Genomic DNA, 17,438 nt, shown 5'->3' with positions numbered 1-17,438 from the left:
CAGTTTCAGACGGAGGGTCCTTCCAGGGTGAAGTGAACGTGAGAACTACTACTCTAGAGAAACTACTATAACAACCATTGTCATATTTGCGGCGCTTTTTCCCTTTCCTTATACATTCCACGTAACAAAACCAAAAATACCAAAACTCTAGACTCAAGATCCAGGAAGGCTTTCCGCAGGGACACAAAATCTCACAAACCCCAGGCCAATAAACCTCGGGCAGAACACACAGAAATTTGATTTAAATTTCAAAACTGTTATACAGTCCTATGACTTGTTTCTCTGTCCTTTCAATGCACACAGACATTCACTTCTTGATTACAGAGAACGACTTTTAAAACCCACTTTGTAAGGAAGGAGCCCAGGAGACCTCCAGCACTTTTCTGCAGAGAAATACTCACAGGGAGAGACTGTCGAGTGAGATGGGGCCAGGGGGCTGCCTGTGACTGGTTATCTTCCAGGCCAGCAAGAGGGCAGGGGCCAGTGCTACACAGCTGTCTTACAAAAGGTAAAATTAGGACCACTTGACTTAGCTTCTTCCGATTCTCACACAATTCCCTGCCATTCCCATTCAGCTATCGTCTCACTTAATCTGCTTTTTGCGTATTGCTATGATTTTAACCTTGGTATTGTGCTTTTTGTTTTTATTTGTTTGTTTTGATCTTTTGTTTTTTGTTTCTTAGATTTTACTTCACTTTGAAAAATCTACCCGTCTTGGTACATACGCAGCTGCTTCATTAGTTGTGACTCTGCACAGCATGAAGTTTATACCCACCTACTCCGATGACAGACAGGCAGGTTGCTTCAACTCTGTTACCGCATATCACTACAATGATTAGTCTCATTTAATCCACTAGAATGATAAACTGAAATGTCACTGAGGGACATTCCTAGAAGTGGGATTGCTGGGTATTAGACAAAAAGCTATGCAAAAATAAAAACTCAATGCCTGTAGAGCAAAATCTAAGATCTATATTTTTAAGAATAAAATCCTACTTTTATTCCATGTAGAAATTCATACATATAATATTTTTGTTGTGACAAATCGAAACAGAGGAAGGACATGTAACTCACGTTGGTCTGAGGAAACCTTCCAAGGGAAGATGATTCTTGAGGTATATCTAAAATTTGAGTAAACTTGTGGTGAAGAAGAAGGGAAGTTATTTTGAGCAGAGGGGAAATTTAAGTTTAACAAGTTATTTACTGTTAATTAACATTTCTTTTACTTTAATGATCTAGGAAAATTTTCTGCAATATGATAATATTTTGTGGGGCTATCTTCTTCAAAGTTTCAAAGTAAAGTAGAAAAACTTGTTTTATAGAATCTGATGGCAGATTATTCTGCATGTGGGGAAGATCAGTGAATTTCCCAGTAATTCTGTCCCCAGAAAAACCCCAGAACCCCAACTATGCCTGTCCTGCCAATTGACACTCTTAGCTTCTCATCATGTCTTTCTTCCTAGCATTAGTACAGTTTCAAGTATCTTTTGTTTTGTATGAAGCAGGGTTCAGTCTCTGCAGTAGAAGTGTAATTTTTGCCTTGGCCTCCAAACTCATCTAGGTCAATCCAAGATGAGAGTTTTTTATTTGTATAGCATGATCTTTCAAGCTTCATGGGTAGAATACCTTACTTTTTCTTTTTTTATTTTTTAATTTTATTTATTTATTTTTTGAGATGGAGTTTTGCTCTTGATAGTCAGGCTGGAAGTTCATTGGTGTGGTCTTGGCTCACTACAACCTCCGCCTCAAGGGTTCAAGCGTTTCTCCTGCCTCAGCCTCCCAAATACCTGGGATTACAGGTGCCTGCCACCACACCCAGCTAATTTTTGTGTTTTTAGTAGAGGCATGGTTTCACCATGTTGGCCAGACTGGTCTCGAACTCCTGACTCAGGTGATCCACCGGCCTCGGCCTCCCAAAGTGCTGGGATTACAAGCGTGAGCCACCGCACCCAGCCACTTTTTATTCTTCTACAGTCTTCATGGATTGCCTGATTTTGCATCATAGTTGTAACAGATAATCTAATATTGTGCAAATGTGATATTGAGTATGGCCAGGATCCTGTTTTATTGTGCTCACCACAAAGAAATAAATCACGCTCAGCCTCCTGCAGAGGGCAATTTGGCAGAATCCATCAACATTTCAAATGCATATATCATATGTCCCTTGATGTGCATTTCACAAGTGTACAAAGGATGCTTGCAGGCATAACGATTATGTTCTAATTATTCACTTGATATTATTTGTAATATAAAGATTAAGAAAAAGCTATTTATCTTAAGTATATAATCAGTTAAATAAATTATGCCGTATATACGAAATATAACAGTTTTCATTTATTTATTTAAAAGTGGCACAATCTCTGCCCACAGTAACCTCTGCCTCCCTGTTTCAAGAGATTCTCCTGCCTCAGCCTCCTGAGTAGCTGGGACTACAGGCCACTAAGCCTGACTAATTTTTGTGTTATTAGTAGAGACGGGGTTTTACCATGTTGGCCAGGCTGGTCTTAACCTCCTGACCTCAAGTGATCCGCCCGCCTCGACGTCTCAAAGTGCTGGAATTACAGGCGTGAGCCACTGGGCCTGGCCCCTCCTTATGCTTTTTTTATTTATTTATTTTTTGAGACGAAGTCTCACTCTGTCGCCCAGGCTGGAGTGCAGTGGCGCGATCTCGGCTCACTGCAAGCTCTGCCTCCTGGGTTCACGCCATTCTCCTGTCTCAGCCTCCTGAGTAGCTGGGACTACAGGCGCCCGCCACCACGCCCGGCTAATTTTTTGTATTTTTTAGTAGAGACGGGGTTTCACAGTGTTAGCCAGGATGGTCTCAATCTCCTGACCTCGTGATCCGCCCGCCTCGGCCTCCCAAAGTGCTGGGATTACAGGCGTGAGCCACCGCGCCCGGCCTCCTTATGCTCTTTTAAATATACAGACTGGGCCAGGGTGGAAGAGAATATGTATTTGTATTAGACTGTATTTGCACTTTTAAAAATCTCTGGAAAGATAGCAGGAAATTCATGACAATGGTAGCCTGTTTAAAATGCTAGGAACTGTACTTTGACATGATAGCACGTAAGAAAAATAAATTAATTAAATTAAAAGGCTGGGAACTGGGTGGATGAGAAAGAGGAAGGTGATATTAGCTGCATTTTTTTTTTTCTGTACTCAAGATGTTTGAACCAAGTGAATGTGTTACTTATCATAAAAATTAAGCCAGGCAGGGTGGCATGTACCTATAATTCTAGCTACTTGGGAGTCTGAGATAGGAGTGTAGCTTGAGCCTAGGAGTTCGAGACCAGCCTGGGTAACCTAGCGAGACCTTGTCTCAAAAAACTTTTTTCAATTAATAAAATTAAATAATTTAACAAATACTGTAAGCATATAGTAAAGTGGCAATAATAGTATCTGGAATGGTGAATGAAGCCAAGTTATTTATTCAAAAAATAATCCAAGAAAAAATAGTAGACATCTAATAAGCAAGGCAGGAAACCACAGGTGTCCTCCCTAAGGGTGTCTGCAGTAGTGCAAGGAGCTACTATTCTCCAACTAGGAAGGAGACTCCACTTGAAAAGCTAGAGAACAATGATTCACAGAATTACTTTGACGTGAAAGAAAGGTAAGGCAAAAAGGGTAGGAGTCTCCCTAATGGCGTCCAAGACTGGCTTTGGACAGCCTATTAAGTGAGACCTGGGAATATTATTTTATTTTATTTTTTTATTTTCTTATTTTATTTTATATTTTATTTTATTTTATTATTTTATATTTTATTTTATTTTATTTTATTTTATTTTATTTTATTTTATTTTATTTTGAGACGGAGTCTGGCTCTTGTCCCCTAGGCTGGAGTGCAATGGCACAATCTCGGCTCGCTGCAACCTCCACCTCCCGGGTTCAAGCGATTCTCCTGCCTCAGCCTCCCAAGTGCTGGGATTACAGCATGAGCCACCACACCCAGCCTGTGTCTAATTTTTGTTCAACCCAGTGATTCTCCTAAAATTCCCAGGTCTCAGGCCGGGTGCGGTGGCTCACGCCTGTAATCCCAGCACTTTGGGAGGCCGAGGCGGGTGGATCACGCAGTCAGGAGTTCAAGACCAGCCTGGCCAAGATGGTGAAACCCCATCTCTGCTACAAATACAAACATTAGCCGGGCGTGGTGGCAGGCGCCTGTAATCCCAGCTACTCCGGAGGCTGAGACAGGAGAATCGCTTGAGCCCGGGAGGCGGAGGCTGCAGTGAGCCGTGATCGCGCCACTGCACTCCAACCTGGGCAACAAAGAGGGAAACTCTGTCTCAAAAAAAAAAAAAAAAAAAAAAAAAGGAGCTATGTGTATACAGTCCAGCTTCAGTGATCCGGTGCGCAGTGTCTCACGCCTGCAATCCCAGCACTTTAGTTGGTTGAAGCGGATGGATCACTTGAGCCAGGAGTTAGAAGCTAGCCCTGGCAACATAATTAAGACACCGTCTCTACAAAAAAAATTTTAAAAATTAGCCAGCCTTTAGTCGCTTATGCTGAGGAGGGAGGATCACTTTAGCCCAGGAGTTCAAGTGAGCTGATTACGCCCTGCCCTCCAGCCTGGACTACAAAGCAAGACCCTGCCTTCTCGCCAGTGGGTGTGGGGCGAGTCGCAATAGTGGTTCCCTCTGCATAGTGATTGGAAAGGAACTTAGGGTGCTCTTGAGCTGCATGCTGGTAGGCGGGGTTTATTCGGTTTGTGGAGAATCATCCAGATGAATATTTATATGCGAGAGGTTGATTTTTTTTTAGGGAATTGGCTTATGCAACTGTGGACCTGGCTAGTAATTGCTAAATCCATAGGGCAGGCTGTCAGAAAAGGCAAGCCATCGGAAAGGACAGGCTGGAAACAATATAGAAAATCAATGAAACCAAAAGTTGGTTCTTTGAAAAGTTCACCAAAATTGACAAACATTTAGCTAAATGAACCAAGAAAAAAGAAGAGCGGGCCGGGCGCGGTGGCTCATGCCTGTAACTGTAGCACTTTCGGAGGCCGAAGTGGGCAGATCACCTGAGGTCAGGAGTTCGAGACCAGCCTGGCCAACATGGCGAGAGCCCCGTCTCTACTAAAAACACAAAAGTTAGCCTAGCGTTGTGGCGGCGCCTGTAATCCCAGCTACTCAGGAGACTGAGGCAGGAGAATCGTCTGAACCCAGGAGGCGGAGGTTGCAGTGAGCCGAAATGGCACCACCGAAGTCTGGGCAATAGAGTGAGACTCTGTGTCAAAAAACAAACAAACAAATAAACAAGAGAGGAGACGCAGAAGACTAAAATCAGAAATGAAAGTGGAGGCGTCCTCTCCACCTACGCTGAGCCCGAGGCGGGAAGCTCTGGACACAGCCATTGACTGGCTGGCTGGGGCGCAGCTTGATGGCGTCAGGCTGACGAGCCGCAGTCCCTACGGCTGCACCTGGGCGAAGGCCGCCTGTGTGAGAGGCCGGTGGCCCCAGCGTGCCGTGGCCTTGGAAGTGGGAAATGGAGGCAGGAGCCCTCCCTACACTTCACCATAGGCTTCCTGATTGATTCCAGCATCGTGATTACCTCCCAGATACTATTTTTTTTTTAATTTCGGTGGCTTTTCTTCATGTGCCAATTGTTTAAGAACTATGAGGTGCGTCAGTATGTTGTACAGGTGATCTTCTCTGTGACGTTTGCATTTTCTTGCACTATGTTTGAGCTCATCATCTTTGAAATCTTAGAAGTATTGAGTAGCAGCTCTCGTTATTTTTACTGGAAATTGAACCTAGGTGTAATTCTGCTGATTCTGGTTTTCATGGTGCGTTTTTAAACTGGCTATTTTATTGTGAGCAACATCCGACTACTTTTGTCTCCTCTGTCTTAGTGCATAAACAACGACTGCTTTTTTCCTGTCTCTTGTGGTTGACCTTTATCTGTTTTTTCTGGAAACTAGGAGATTCCTTTCCCATTCTCAGCCCAAAACATGGGATCTTATCCATAGAACAGCTCATCAGCTGGGTTGGTGTGATTGGAGTTACTCTCATGGCCCTCCTTTCTGGATTTGGTGCTGTCTACTGCACATACACTTTGATGTCTTATTTCCTCAGGAATGTGACTGACACAGATATTCTAGCCCTGGAACAGCGACTGCTCCAAACCATGGATATGATCATAACCACAAAGAAAAGGATGGCAATGGCACAGAGAACGATGTTCCAGAAAGGGGAGGTGCATAACAAACCATTAGGATTCTGGGGAATGATAGAAAGTATTACCACTTACTCAACAGGAAGTGAATGCTTTGGAAGAACTAAGCAGGCAGCTTTTTCTGAAAACAGCTGATCTGTATGCTACCAAGGAGAGAACAGAATACTCCAAAACCTTCAAAAGGAAATATTTCAATTTTCTGGGTTACTTTTTCTCTATTTACTGTGGTTGAAAAATTTTCATGGCACCATCAACATTGCTTTTGATCGAGTTGGGAAAATGGATCCTGTCACAAGAGGCGTTGAGATCACTGTGAATTATCTGGGAATCCAGTGTGATGTGAAATTTTGGTCCCAACACATTTCCTCCATTCTTGTTGGAATAATCATCGCCACATCCATCAGAGGATTGCTGATCACTCATACCACGTTCTTTTATGCCATCTCTAGCAGTAAGTCCTCCAGTGTCAATGTCCTGCTATTAGCACAGATAATGGGCATGTACTTTGTCTCCTCTGCGCTTCTAATCTGAATGAGTATGCCTCTAGAATACTGCACCATAATTACCGAAGTCCTTGGAGAACTGCAGTTCAATTTCTGTTACCATTGGTTTGATGTGATCTTCCTGGTCAGCACTCTCTCTAGCATAGTGTTTCTCTATTTGGCTCACTAACAGGCACCAGAGAAGCATATGACACCTTGAACTTAGGGCTACTACAGACTGTTAGAGGCCAGTGGTCTCAAAATTTAGATATGAAAGGGGAAAAAAATGGAGGGGACCAGGGTCTAACATTTTATAAACAAACAAAATGCTGTGGTAGCATTTTTTACCTCTAGCATCCTCTTTCCTACTCAGGTGATACTGTGATCACGAGTAGCATCAGCTAGAACATGAGAGAGAGCAGTAACTCAAGGCAATACTCAGCAGAGAGCATCCTATGTGGACCTGAGGCTGGTGCAATGGCGGAGAGGAACCGAAAAACTAAGAGGGAAAAATACACCAGAACTCTGGGGCAAGAGATGTCTATGGTAGCTGGGCCAAACACATAGGATATCCATTTTCAGGTTCACATGGAGGTGGTCATAGCTTTCCCTTGAGATTGACTGTCATGAAAATCAGAGATTGTAATGAAAAGAATAAACAGGAAGAAAAGGAAAGAAGGAAAGAAAGGAAGGAAGGAAAAGAAGAAACATTACAAATTTACAGAAATCAAAAGGATTATAAAAGAATACTGTGAAGAATTGTATGCCAGCAAATTGGATAACCTAGATGAAGTGGATAAGCTCCTAGAAACAATCTATTAAAATTTAATTAAAAAGAAATAAAAAATGTGAATAGACCTATAACTAGTAAGGATACTGAAGCAGTACGATACAAAAATTTATCCACAAATTACTAGCAAACTAAAGTTAGCAATATGTTTTGGGTTTGTTTTTGTTTTTGTTTTTTGAGATGGAGTCTTGCTCTACCAACCAGGCTGGAGTGTAGTGGCGCGAGCTCAGCTTACTACAACCTCCACCTCCCAGATTCAAGCAATTCTCCTGCCTCGGCCTCCCGAGTAGCTGGGACTAAAGGCACACGCCGCCACACCCAGCTAATTTTTTGTATTTTAGTAGAGACGGGGTTTCACTGTGTTGCCCAGGCTGGTCGTGAACTCCTGAGCTCAGGCAATCCTCTGCTTTGGCCTCCCAAAGTGCTGGGATTACAGGCATGAGCCACCATGCCTGGTTAGCAATATGTTAAGAAGATTATACACTACGAAAAAGTAAGATTTATTCCTGGAATGTGAGGATAATTCAACAAACAAATATCAGTCAATGTAATATATACCACATTAACAGAATGGAAAAAAATTACATAATCACCTCCACTGATACAGAAAAACATTTGACAAAATCCCACACCCTTTCGTGAAAAACAAACAAACAAAAAAACCTACCCAATGAACTAGAAATAGAAGAAAACTTCCTTAACATCATAAAGGCTACTTATGATTAACCTTCAACTAACATCATATTCAATAGTGAAAGGCTGGCCAGGCGCGGTGGCTCACGCCTGTAATCCCAGCACTTTGGGAGGCGGAAGCAGGCGGATCACCTGAGGTCAGGAATTGAAACCAGCCTGGACAACATGGCAAAACCCCATCTCTACTGAAAATACAAAAAAATTAGCCGGGCATGGCGTGCGCCTGTAGTCCCAGCTACTCAGGAGGCTGAGGCACGGGAATCACTTTAACCTGGGAGGCAGAGGTTGCAGTGAGCTGAGATCTCACCACTGTACTCTAGCCTGGGCGACAGAGTGAGACACCGTCTCAATTAAAAAAAAAAAATAGTGAAAGACTGAAAACTTTTTTTCCAAGATCAGTAAAAGACAAAAATGCCCACATTCACCACTCTGTTCAGCATAGTGTTGGCAGTTCTAGCCACAGAAAGTAGGCAAGAAAGTGAAATAAAAAGCATCCCAGCTGGCTCTGTGGCTCATGCCTATAATCCCAACACTTTGGGAGGCAGAGGCAGGAGGATCGCTTGAGCCAAGTAGTTCGAGACCAGCGCAGGCAATATGGCCAAACCCTGTCTCTACCAAGAATACAAAAATTAGTTGGGTGTGGGTGGGAGGATCGCTGGAGCCCGGGAAGTCGAGGCTGCGAGGAGCCATGATTGCGCCACTGCACTCCAGCATGGGTAATCTCCTGTCTCAAAAAATAAACAAATAAAATAAATTTGAAATGTTTAAATTTAAAAAAGAAACTCGTATGCCAATGTTTCACGGCAACATTATTGATTTGGGTTGATTCCACCTGTTGACTATTCAGAAAGCCTAAAAGGAGTAAAAATTTTGATACATGCTGTAATATGAATAAAGAGTGAGAACATTATTCAAAGTGAAATAAGCCAAACATAAAGGACAAATATATGATTTCCACAATAGTAAAATTCATAGAGACAGAAAGAGTAGTTACCAAGAGCTGGGGAAGTGAAGAGAAATGGGGAGTTATTATTTAAAGGATACAGAGTTTCAATTTTGGATGAGAAAAAGTTCTGGAGATGGATAACGGGGATGGTTGCAAGATGATGTGAATGTACTTAATTCTACTGAAATGTACACTTAAAACTAATTCAAATAACAAATTTTATATTATGTATATCTTACCACAGTTTTTAAAAGGCCCTAAAAATATGTAAGGATGTAAATTAAGTGGTTTAGAAAAGTAAAGGGATAGGCTGGGCGCGATGGCTCATGCCTGCATTCCCAGCACTTTGGGAGGCCAAGGCAGGCGGATCACGAGGTCAGCAGTTAGAGACCAGCCTGGCCAATATGGTGAAACCACATCTCTACTAAAAATACAAAAATTAGCCAGGCATGGTGGCACACGCCTGTAGTCCCAGCTGCTTGGGAGGCTGAGGCAGAAGAATCACTTGAACCCAGGAGGCAAAGATTGCGGTGAGCTGAGATCACGCCACTGCACTCCAGCTTGGGTGACAGAGTGAGACTCTGTCTCAAAAAAAAAGAAAAGTAAAGGGATAAAGATACATAACACAAAGGTTAGGCTGGGTGTGGTAGCTCATACCTGTAATTCCAGAACATTGCAAGGCTGAGGCAGGTAGATCACTTGAGGCCTGGAGTTCAAGACTGGCTTGGCCAAAATGGTGAAACCCTGTCTCTTACTAAAAATACAAAAATTAGCCAGGTGTGGTGGCCCAACCCTATAGTCCCAGCTACTCAGGAGGCTGAGGCATGACAATCGTTTGAACCCAAGAGGCAGAGGTTGTAGTGAGACAAAATCACGCCATTGCACTCCAGCCTGGGTGACAGAGTGAGTCTCAAAAAATAAATAAAATAAATTAAATAAAATAAAGTTAAAAACAACAACAACAACCAAAAAAAAAAAAACCCACAAAGGCGAACCATAAAAAAATTAACATAAAACGTATGTATTAACATAAAGTGTAGATTTTAAGACAAGGAGTATTACCATAGAGATGTGACATAATAAAAAAGAAAAGGAGGCATTTCATAGTGATGAAACAGAGACATTTTATAAAACAGAAATGTGAATGCTACATGTGTAGCATTCAATATATATTGTATATATTCAATAATATATAACGATAATAAAAATGACATGAAAACTTATGTCAACACAAAAGTCTATCACAATTATTTGTAATCCTTTATTTATAATAGCAAAACACTAGAAAACTACTAAAATGTACCTCAATAGGTAGATGGTTAAAGAAACTGTGGTACATCCATACCATAAACAACTACTCAACAATTAAAAGGCAGGAACTGTTGATACAACAAATTGGATGGATCTCAAGGGCATTAGGCTGTGGAAAAGGCCATCCTTTTTTTTTTTTTAACACAGAATCTTGCTCTGTCACCCAGGCTGGAGGGCAGTGGCGCCATCTCCACTCACTGCAACCTCTGCCTCCTGGGTTCAAGCAGTTCTCATGCTTTACCCTCCCGAGAAGCTGGGACTACAGGCATGAGCCACCATGTCCAGCTAATTTTTGTATTTTTAGTAGAGATGTGGTTTCACCATGTTGGCCAGGCTGGTCTTGAACTCCTGGCCTCACGTGATCCACCTGCCTCGGCCTTCCAGAGTGCAGGGATTACAGGCGTGAGCCACCGCACCTGGCCTATTTCTATAACATTCTAAAAACAAAATAAAAAACAGAGATTAAGAACACATTAGGCCTGGCCCGGTGGTTCATGCCTATAATCCCAGCACTTTGGGAGGCCGAGGTGGGCGGATCACCTGAAGTCAGGAGTTCAAGAACAGCCTGGCCAACATGGTGAAACCCTGTGCCTACTAAAAATACAAAAAATAGTCAGGTGTAGTGGCACGTGCCTGTAGTCCCAGCTACCTGGGAGGCTGAGGCACGAGAATGGCTTGAACCTGGGAGGCAGAGGTTGCAGTGAGCTGAGGTTGTGCCACTGCACTCCAGCCTGGGCAACAGAGTGACACTGTCTCAAAAAAAAAAAAAGAACATATTAGTAGTTGTGGTGGGGTGGGTGCCATGGGAAGTGAGTGTAACTAATTAAGTGGTGGCACCCGCAGGGAAATCTTTGTTGTGATGAAACTTTTTTTTCTGGTTTCCAGTGATAGTTACACAAATCTACACATGATAAAATGACCTAGAACTATATACAAACAATGTACCAATGTCAGATTCTTGGGTTTGATATTGTACTATAGTTATATAACATGCAGCCATTGGGGGGAACTAAATTAAGGGTACAGGGGACTTCTCTGTACTATCTTTGTAATGGCCTGTAAATCTATAATTATTTCAAAATTAAAAATTTTAAAACCTGATGGTAGTGGGGCATGGTGGCCCACATTGGTAATCCCAGCTACTCAGGAGGCTGAGGCAGGAGAATCACTTGAACCCAGGAGGCAGAGGCTGCAGTGAGTTGAGATTGCACCACAGTACTTTAGCCTGGGCAATAGAGCGAGACTCCATCTCAAAAAAAAAGAAAAGTAATAAGAATGTTCTCTAATCAATACAGAATTAAACTAGAAATCAGTAACAGAAACAAAGGAAAATATCCCCAAATGCTTGGGGAAATTACATCACACTCCCAAACAACCTATGGGTTAAAGATAAGTTACAAGAGAAATTAGAAAATAGTTTGAACTAAAAATAATAAAGTACAACATATCCAAACTTATTGACAGCTGCTAACACTGTTCTTGGATGGAAAGCTATAGATTTATATACATATATTCTCCAGTCGGGCATGTAAGAAGCTACAAGTCATCACTAAGTCCTAAAAACAAGTAAAACCTGAACAAACTGAAAACCCAAGTCTTCTTAGGTCTGTCAGAAAAAATGAGGTCACAGGGCAAGCCACTGCTCCCAAAATTGAAAAAGACAAATACAGAGAATCACAACTTACCAGAGAAGAAACCCACAGAACAGACACCATGTGAACTAGCGCTGGAGCAGGGAAACCTGAAATCTAATTAGCAAATTGTTGGTGGCTCAACATTGGCAAGTCTAGGAGATAAAAACTCCAGAACTCAGTCATCTGTACCCCACGATTTTGTTAATTTTACCTCAGGAGCTTGACCAGATTGTCATAGTGAATATGGGAGAAAAATCCCCTCTATCTCTGGTAGCAGGTGGGTCAAGAACCAGTTTGCAATTGGCCAGAGCATTTTGTTCTCTTAATAAGGTCTGCCCTCAGGAGAAACCATTTAACCTCAGCCTAACCTGCTGGGGTTTTTTCAGAGCCCAACTGATCTGCGGGAAGGGAAATAACCAATTCCAGCCCACTCTAGCCATCCAGTCCCACCTAAAGTGGGGGAAAACCTAGGAAGCATGTTTAAAGTTGACAGTCCAGAGACACAGGTTCACTAATAGACTGATACCTACTTGTGGGACTACAGAATGCTTTATTCCGCCCACACCTTTCCACAACATTACTAAAGACCTGCTTATAGCACCTCACTTTACCCAGTGGAGCATGTCCTGCTGTCAAGAAAAAATAACAAGGCACAATAAAAAGCAAAATACACAGAAGAGACAGAGCAAGCATCAGAATCAGACTCAGATATGACAGGGATGTTGGAATTCTCAGACGAGGAATTTGAAACAACTGATTAAGATGCTAGGGGCTTTGGCCAGGCGAGGTGGCTCACACCTGTAATCCCAGCACTTTGGGAGGCTCAGGTGGGCGGATCACATAAGGCTAGGACTTCCAGACCAGCCTGACCAACATGATGAAACCCCGTCTCCACTAAAAATACAAAAAAAATTAGCCAAGCCTGGTGGTACATGTCTGTAATCCCAGCTACTCAGGAGGCTAAGGCATGAGAATTGATTGAACCCATGAAGCAGAGATTGCAGTGAGCCACTGCACTGCATCCTGGGTGACAAAGCGAGGCTCTGTCTCAAAAAAAAAGAAAAAAAAAAGACGCAAAAGGCTCTAATGTATAAAAAAGATGGCATGCAAGAACAGATGGGCAATGTAAGCAGAGAGATGGAAATTCTGAGAAAGAGCCAAAAAGACGTGCTAGTGATCAAAAACACTATAACATCAAGATAATGAAAAGACAAGCCACACAGTGGGAGAAAATATTTGCTAAAGATATACCAGATAAAGTACTCTTATTCAAAATCTACAAAGAGCTCTTAAAATTCAACAGTAAGAACACAACCTCATGAAAAAAAAAATGGCCAAAGACCTTAACAATCATGTGACCAAAGAAGATATACAGATGAAAAATAAGCATATGAAAAGGTGTTCCGCATCATATGTCATCAGGCAAATGAACATTAAAACAAAAATAAGATATCACTACACACCTATCAGAACAGCTAAAGTCCAGAACACTGACAACAGCAAATTTTGGTGAGGCTTTGGACTAACAGGAACTCTGATTCATTCCTGGTGGAATCACAAATGACACAGCTACTTTAAGAGACAGTTTGATGGTTTCTTGCAAAAGTAAACTTATTCTTCTCACACAATCCAGTTGTACTCCTTGGTATCTAACCCAAAAGAGTTGAAAAATTATGTCCACATAAAAATCTGTACACAGATGTTTATAGCACCTTTATTCATAATTGCCAAAATTTGGAAGCAACCAAAATATTATTCAGTAAGTGAATGGATTAACTGTGATATATGTAGACAATGGAATATTATTCAGCATTAAAAAGAAATGAGATATCAACCCATGAAAAGACATGGAGGAAACTTAAATGCACATTACTAATAAGCCAATCTGAAAAAGCAAATATTGTGTAATTGTAATTATATGACATTCTGGAAAGGCAAAACTATGAACACAGTAAAAAGATCAGTCGTTGCCAGGGTTTGTGAGGATGGAGGAATGAACAGCCCAAGCACAGAGAATTTTTAAGGCAGTGAAACTACTCTGCATGATACTATATTGGTGGGTATATATCATACTTTTGTGCAAATGGATAGAATGTACAACACCAAGAGTGAAGCCTAATGTAAACTCCGGTCTGTGGGTGATGATGGTATGTCCAGATAGGTCAACAATTGTAATGAATGTACTATTCTAGTGAGGCATGTTGATAGTGAGGGAGTTATGCATGTGCGGGGGCAGGGGGTATATGGGAAATCTCTGTACCTTCTGCTCAAAGTTTTGCTGTGAATCTAGAACCTCTCTTTAAAAAAAAAAAAGTCTATAAAATGCATATGTAAGAAAGAAGAAAGGTTTATGTTTGTGGAACTTTATGAAGGGAAATGAAGCTTGGGACTTTAAGCTCGGTGGAGAATTGATTCAGAGAGTCAACCCTAGAATCGGTACGGACAGTCGTGAAGAACAGATATGAAGGGCCTGAACGAGGGACCTATCAACAACAGAGGAGAAGGACATTTTATAAAGTCTGAATGTAAGCTCAGTAGAATTTTGCAACGATTTTGACGCTAGGTGAGAGAGTGAGAAGGAATTCTGAGGTAAGCCGAAGGACAAATTCCAGTCATCACGTCAAGTAAGTAAACGTCAAATCTGGTCAGAGCCAAGATGTTTGAGATTTATCTTATGGAGGTTATAGTTTTAGTATAAGGCTCATAGAACTCAAATACTTAGCAATTTCTGGGTTTTGGATATTTCCTAATCTCGATGTGGTGCTTGTTTTGTAGCAGTTTTAAAATGCGATTGTAGACACTGACTTGAATAGAAAGAAAACAAATTTCTAGGAAGGCGGGATGATTAATAGTGAATTCCTGATTAGGTCCAGCAGGATAGTTCCTTCTCTTAGGGGTTTCTATGATATGAGTTAGGGGTTTCCGTAGTGTAGTGGTTATTACGTTAGCCTCACACGCGAAAAGTCCCCGGTTCAAAACCGGGCGGGAACATTATATTGTCCTCAATTTTGTCTTCCTAAAACTTAAAGCGACCGCTTGTCTTCCTAAAATTTACAGCGACCGTTTTTAGGACTCCCGCTCTTAGAACCCCGTCCATTCGAATAAATGACTATACGCCTGTAAGTAGTTTACGCTGTGTAACTCAGTACTACGAATACGACTTGCTCTCTTCCTACACCAGATTTAGAGAAGAGGGAGCCCCGTGGGAGCCCAAAGACAACAGGAGGCTAAAGGAAGAAGGAGCATATATCTATGTTGAAAGATCCCAGGCTGGTGCCATTTGATGGGATTTGGAAGGAGGTGGAGTTGCCTGAGAAAAGAGTAACTTGAATTGTATAAGAAATGTTACTTTGTTAGAGAAGACTAATAAAAGCATGACTTTCAAAATTCTTTTTATACTGGAACATTTCCCTGCTTAGTACTTTTTTTTTTTTTTTTGAGACAGAGTCTCGCTCTGTTGCCCAGGCTGGGGTGCAGTGGCTGTAACCTCCACCTCCTGGGTTCAAGCAATTCTCCTGCCTCAGCCTCCCAAGTAGCTGAGACTACAGGCGTGCGCCACCACGCCTGGCTACTTTTTGTATTTTTAGTGGAGACGGGGTTTCACTATATTGGCCAGGCTGCTCTCACCCTCCTGACCTTGTGATCCGCCCACCTCAGCTTCCCGAAGTGCTGGGATTAGAGGCGTGAGCCACCGCGCCTCACCCCTGGTTAGTACTTTTAAGTGCTCAAGCCTTCTAGCTGTACTTGATATCATTGACTATCACTTTAGATTTCACTCCATTTCAAGGTGTCTCTAAAATCCAGTCTTTTGACAAATAACCACATTCCCAATCAGGACCGTCTTCCCAGTCACGACTGTCTTCATGGGCATGCGACCTACGCATTTGCACAAGGCCAGGCACTTGATTTAATGCTCTGCTATTGCTGGTTTGAAATTCCTAATTTTCTTAAACAAGGAACATTTCCATTTTGCACTGCACTCATAAATTACGTAACTGGTTTTTCTCCTAAATGCTCACAAAGGAGTAATCATCCAATGTAATCATTCCTTACAGGGAGAAGCAAAAAGCTGAGCGCAATACTGCAACAAGGAATGTTATGAGGGAAGGCATTTGTAGAATGTGATACTTTGAAGATATAATTGATAATTTTTTTTTCTTTAAAGAGTAGCTAAAACATAACACTGTATCCAGGGTTTGATTAATTTTTTTCCATCATTTTATTTTTATCTGTCTAATAAATGATCCACAACTTCAGGCCCCATTTGCTTCCAGCCTCTTGTTAGGTTTTTTGTTTTTGTTTGTGTTTTCTTTTGGTGTTTCACTAATCATTCTTCTTATCCTCTCAAGACGTTGTCATGTTACTCCACTTTTCAATATATTCAGTGAAATTCTAGAGTTCAGAATCATGCAAGGAGGAAGTTATCACAACACTCAATTTAGGCCATATGTATGTCTCATCTCCTTCCTTGCCTTCCTTTTGAATTGTATTAAAAGCAAAAATGTTACGTGAAGCTGTAAGTTCCTTAGAAATATGAAAAATAGCTACAAAAATTTAAACGTAGAAAATTGCAGCTCAATTCTAGATGGTTCTAGACGGTTGGTCTCTGGCATAGATTTAGCTAATTCATCGTAAATATTTCCAACCCATCACCACGTTCCTCTACAAAGTGCCTCAGACATCGAGATTCAAGGTTTGCTGCTTTATTAGGTATAAATCCAAGTCAGGTTTAACTAGTGACAAGAATTTACCTAAGTTTAGGGGAAGAAATAAAGAGGCCTCGCTGGGATTCGAACCCAGGATCTCCTGTTTACTAGACAGGCGCTTTAACCAGCTAAGCCACGAAGCCTCACCTGTGTTGTGGGGGGGTAATTTATTATTTTATAAAAATTTACACCTCAGCCTGTCAATGTTTCTACCTCAGTGATTTTCTTTGTAGTAACACAATACCACATTTCTGGATCTCAGTCAAAACCAGAGAATAATGTTCTTGCTGTAGAATAAGAACAGGTGCTGAATTAAGAAGACTGTTTTCCTTTAGGAAACTGCTCTAAATGTCAAGAACACCTCCAGCCGATAAGCTCTGGCGGCCAGGTAGAAAACTCGCTTGGTTTTGAGAACAATTACATCTCTTATGCCTGGCAGTGAATTTGCCTTCTGATGAACTCTCATTTCATTTGTTCATTCAGTGGGTAAGTGGTAACAGGAAAAACACTCTCTCTACATTTTTCTCTAACTTGGCCCCCAATGATTCTGCCTGTCCGGCATGCAAAATATAGTCACCCTGGCCACGTCTGACTTCTTTGCAACATGAACTCGACCTCTAGGATGGCGTTATCAAAATCAGGTAAAGGTGCAGATTAAATTCCTTGGGTAAATTTTTTCGGCCGGGCGTGGTGGCTCACGCCTGT

The 17,438-nt window shown here is 41.7% G+C and overlaps 2 non-coding genes and 1 pseudogene across 2 annotated transcripts; 2 read left to right on the top strand and 1 right to left on the bottom strand.

Moving 5' to 3' along the window:
- The first annotated feature begins 1,158 nt into the window (after positions 1–1,158).
- On the top strand, positions 1,159–16,678 carry LOC129397931 (Golgi pH regulator-like; annotated as a pseudogene).
- On the top strand, positions 14,946–15,018 carry TRNAV-CAC (transfer RNA valine (anticodon CAC)). Its single transcript has one exon. It is a non-coding gene; the product is annotated as a tRNA-Val (tRNA).
- Positions 16,679–16,802: 124 nt separating the features above from the next.
- Positions 16,803–16,876, bottom strand: TRNAT-AGU (transfer RNA threonine (anticodon AGU)). The gene has a single exon. It is a non-coding gene; the product is annotated as a tRNA-Thr (tRNA).
- Between the last annotated feature and the right edge of the window lie 562 nt (positions 16,877–17,438).

The sequence above is a fragment of the Pan paniscus genome, chromosome 5 (assembly GCF_029289425.2).
Source record: "Pan paniscus chromosome 5, NHGRI_mPanPan1-v2.0_pri, whole genome shotgun sequence".
NCBI lineage: Eukaryota > Metazoa > Chordata > Mammalia > Primates > Hominidae > Pan > Pan paniscus.
Note: the sequence above shows the minus strand (reverse complement) of the source record. Positions and strands in the feature narration are given on the sequence as shown.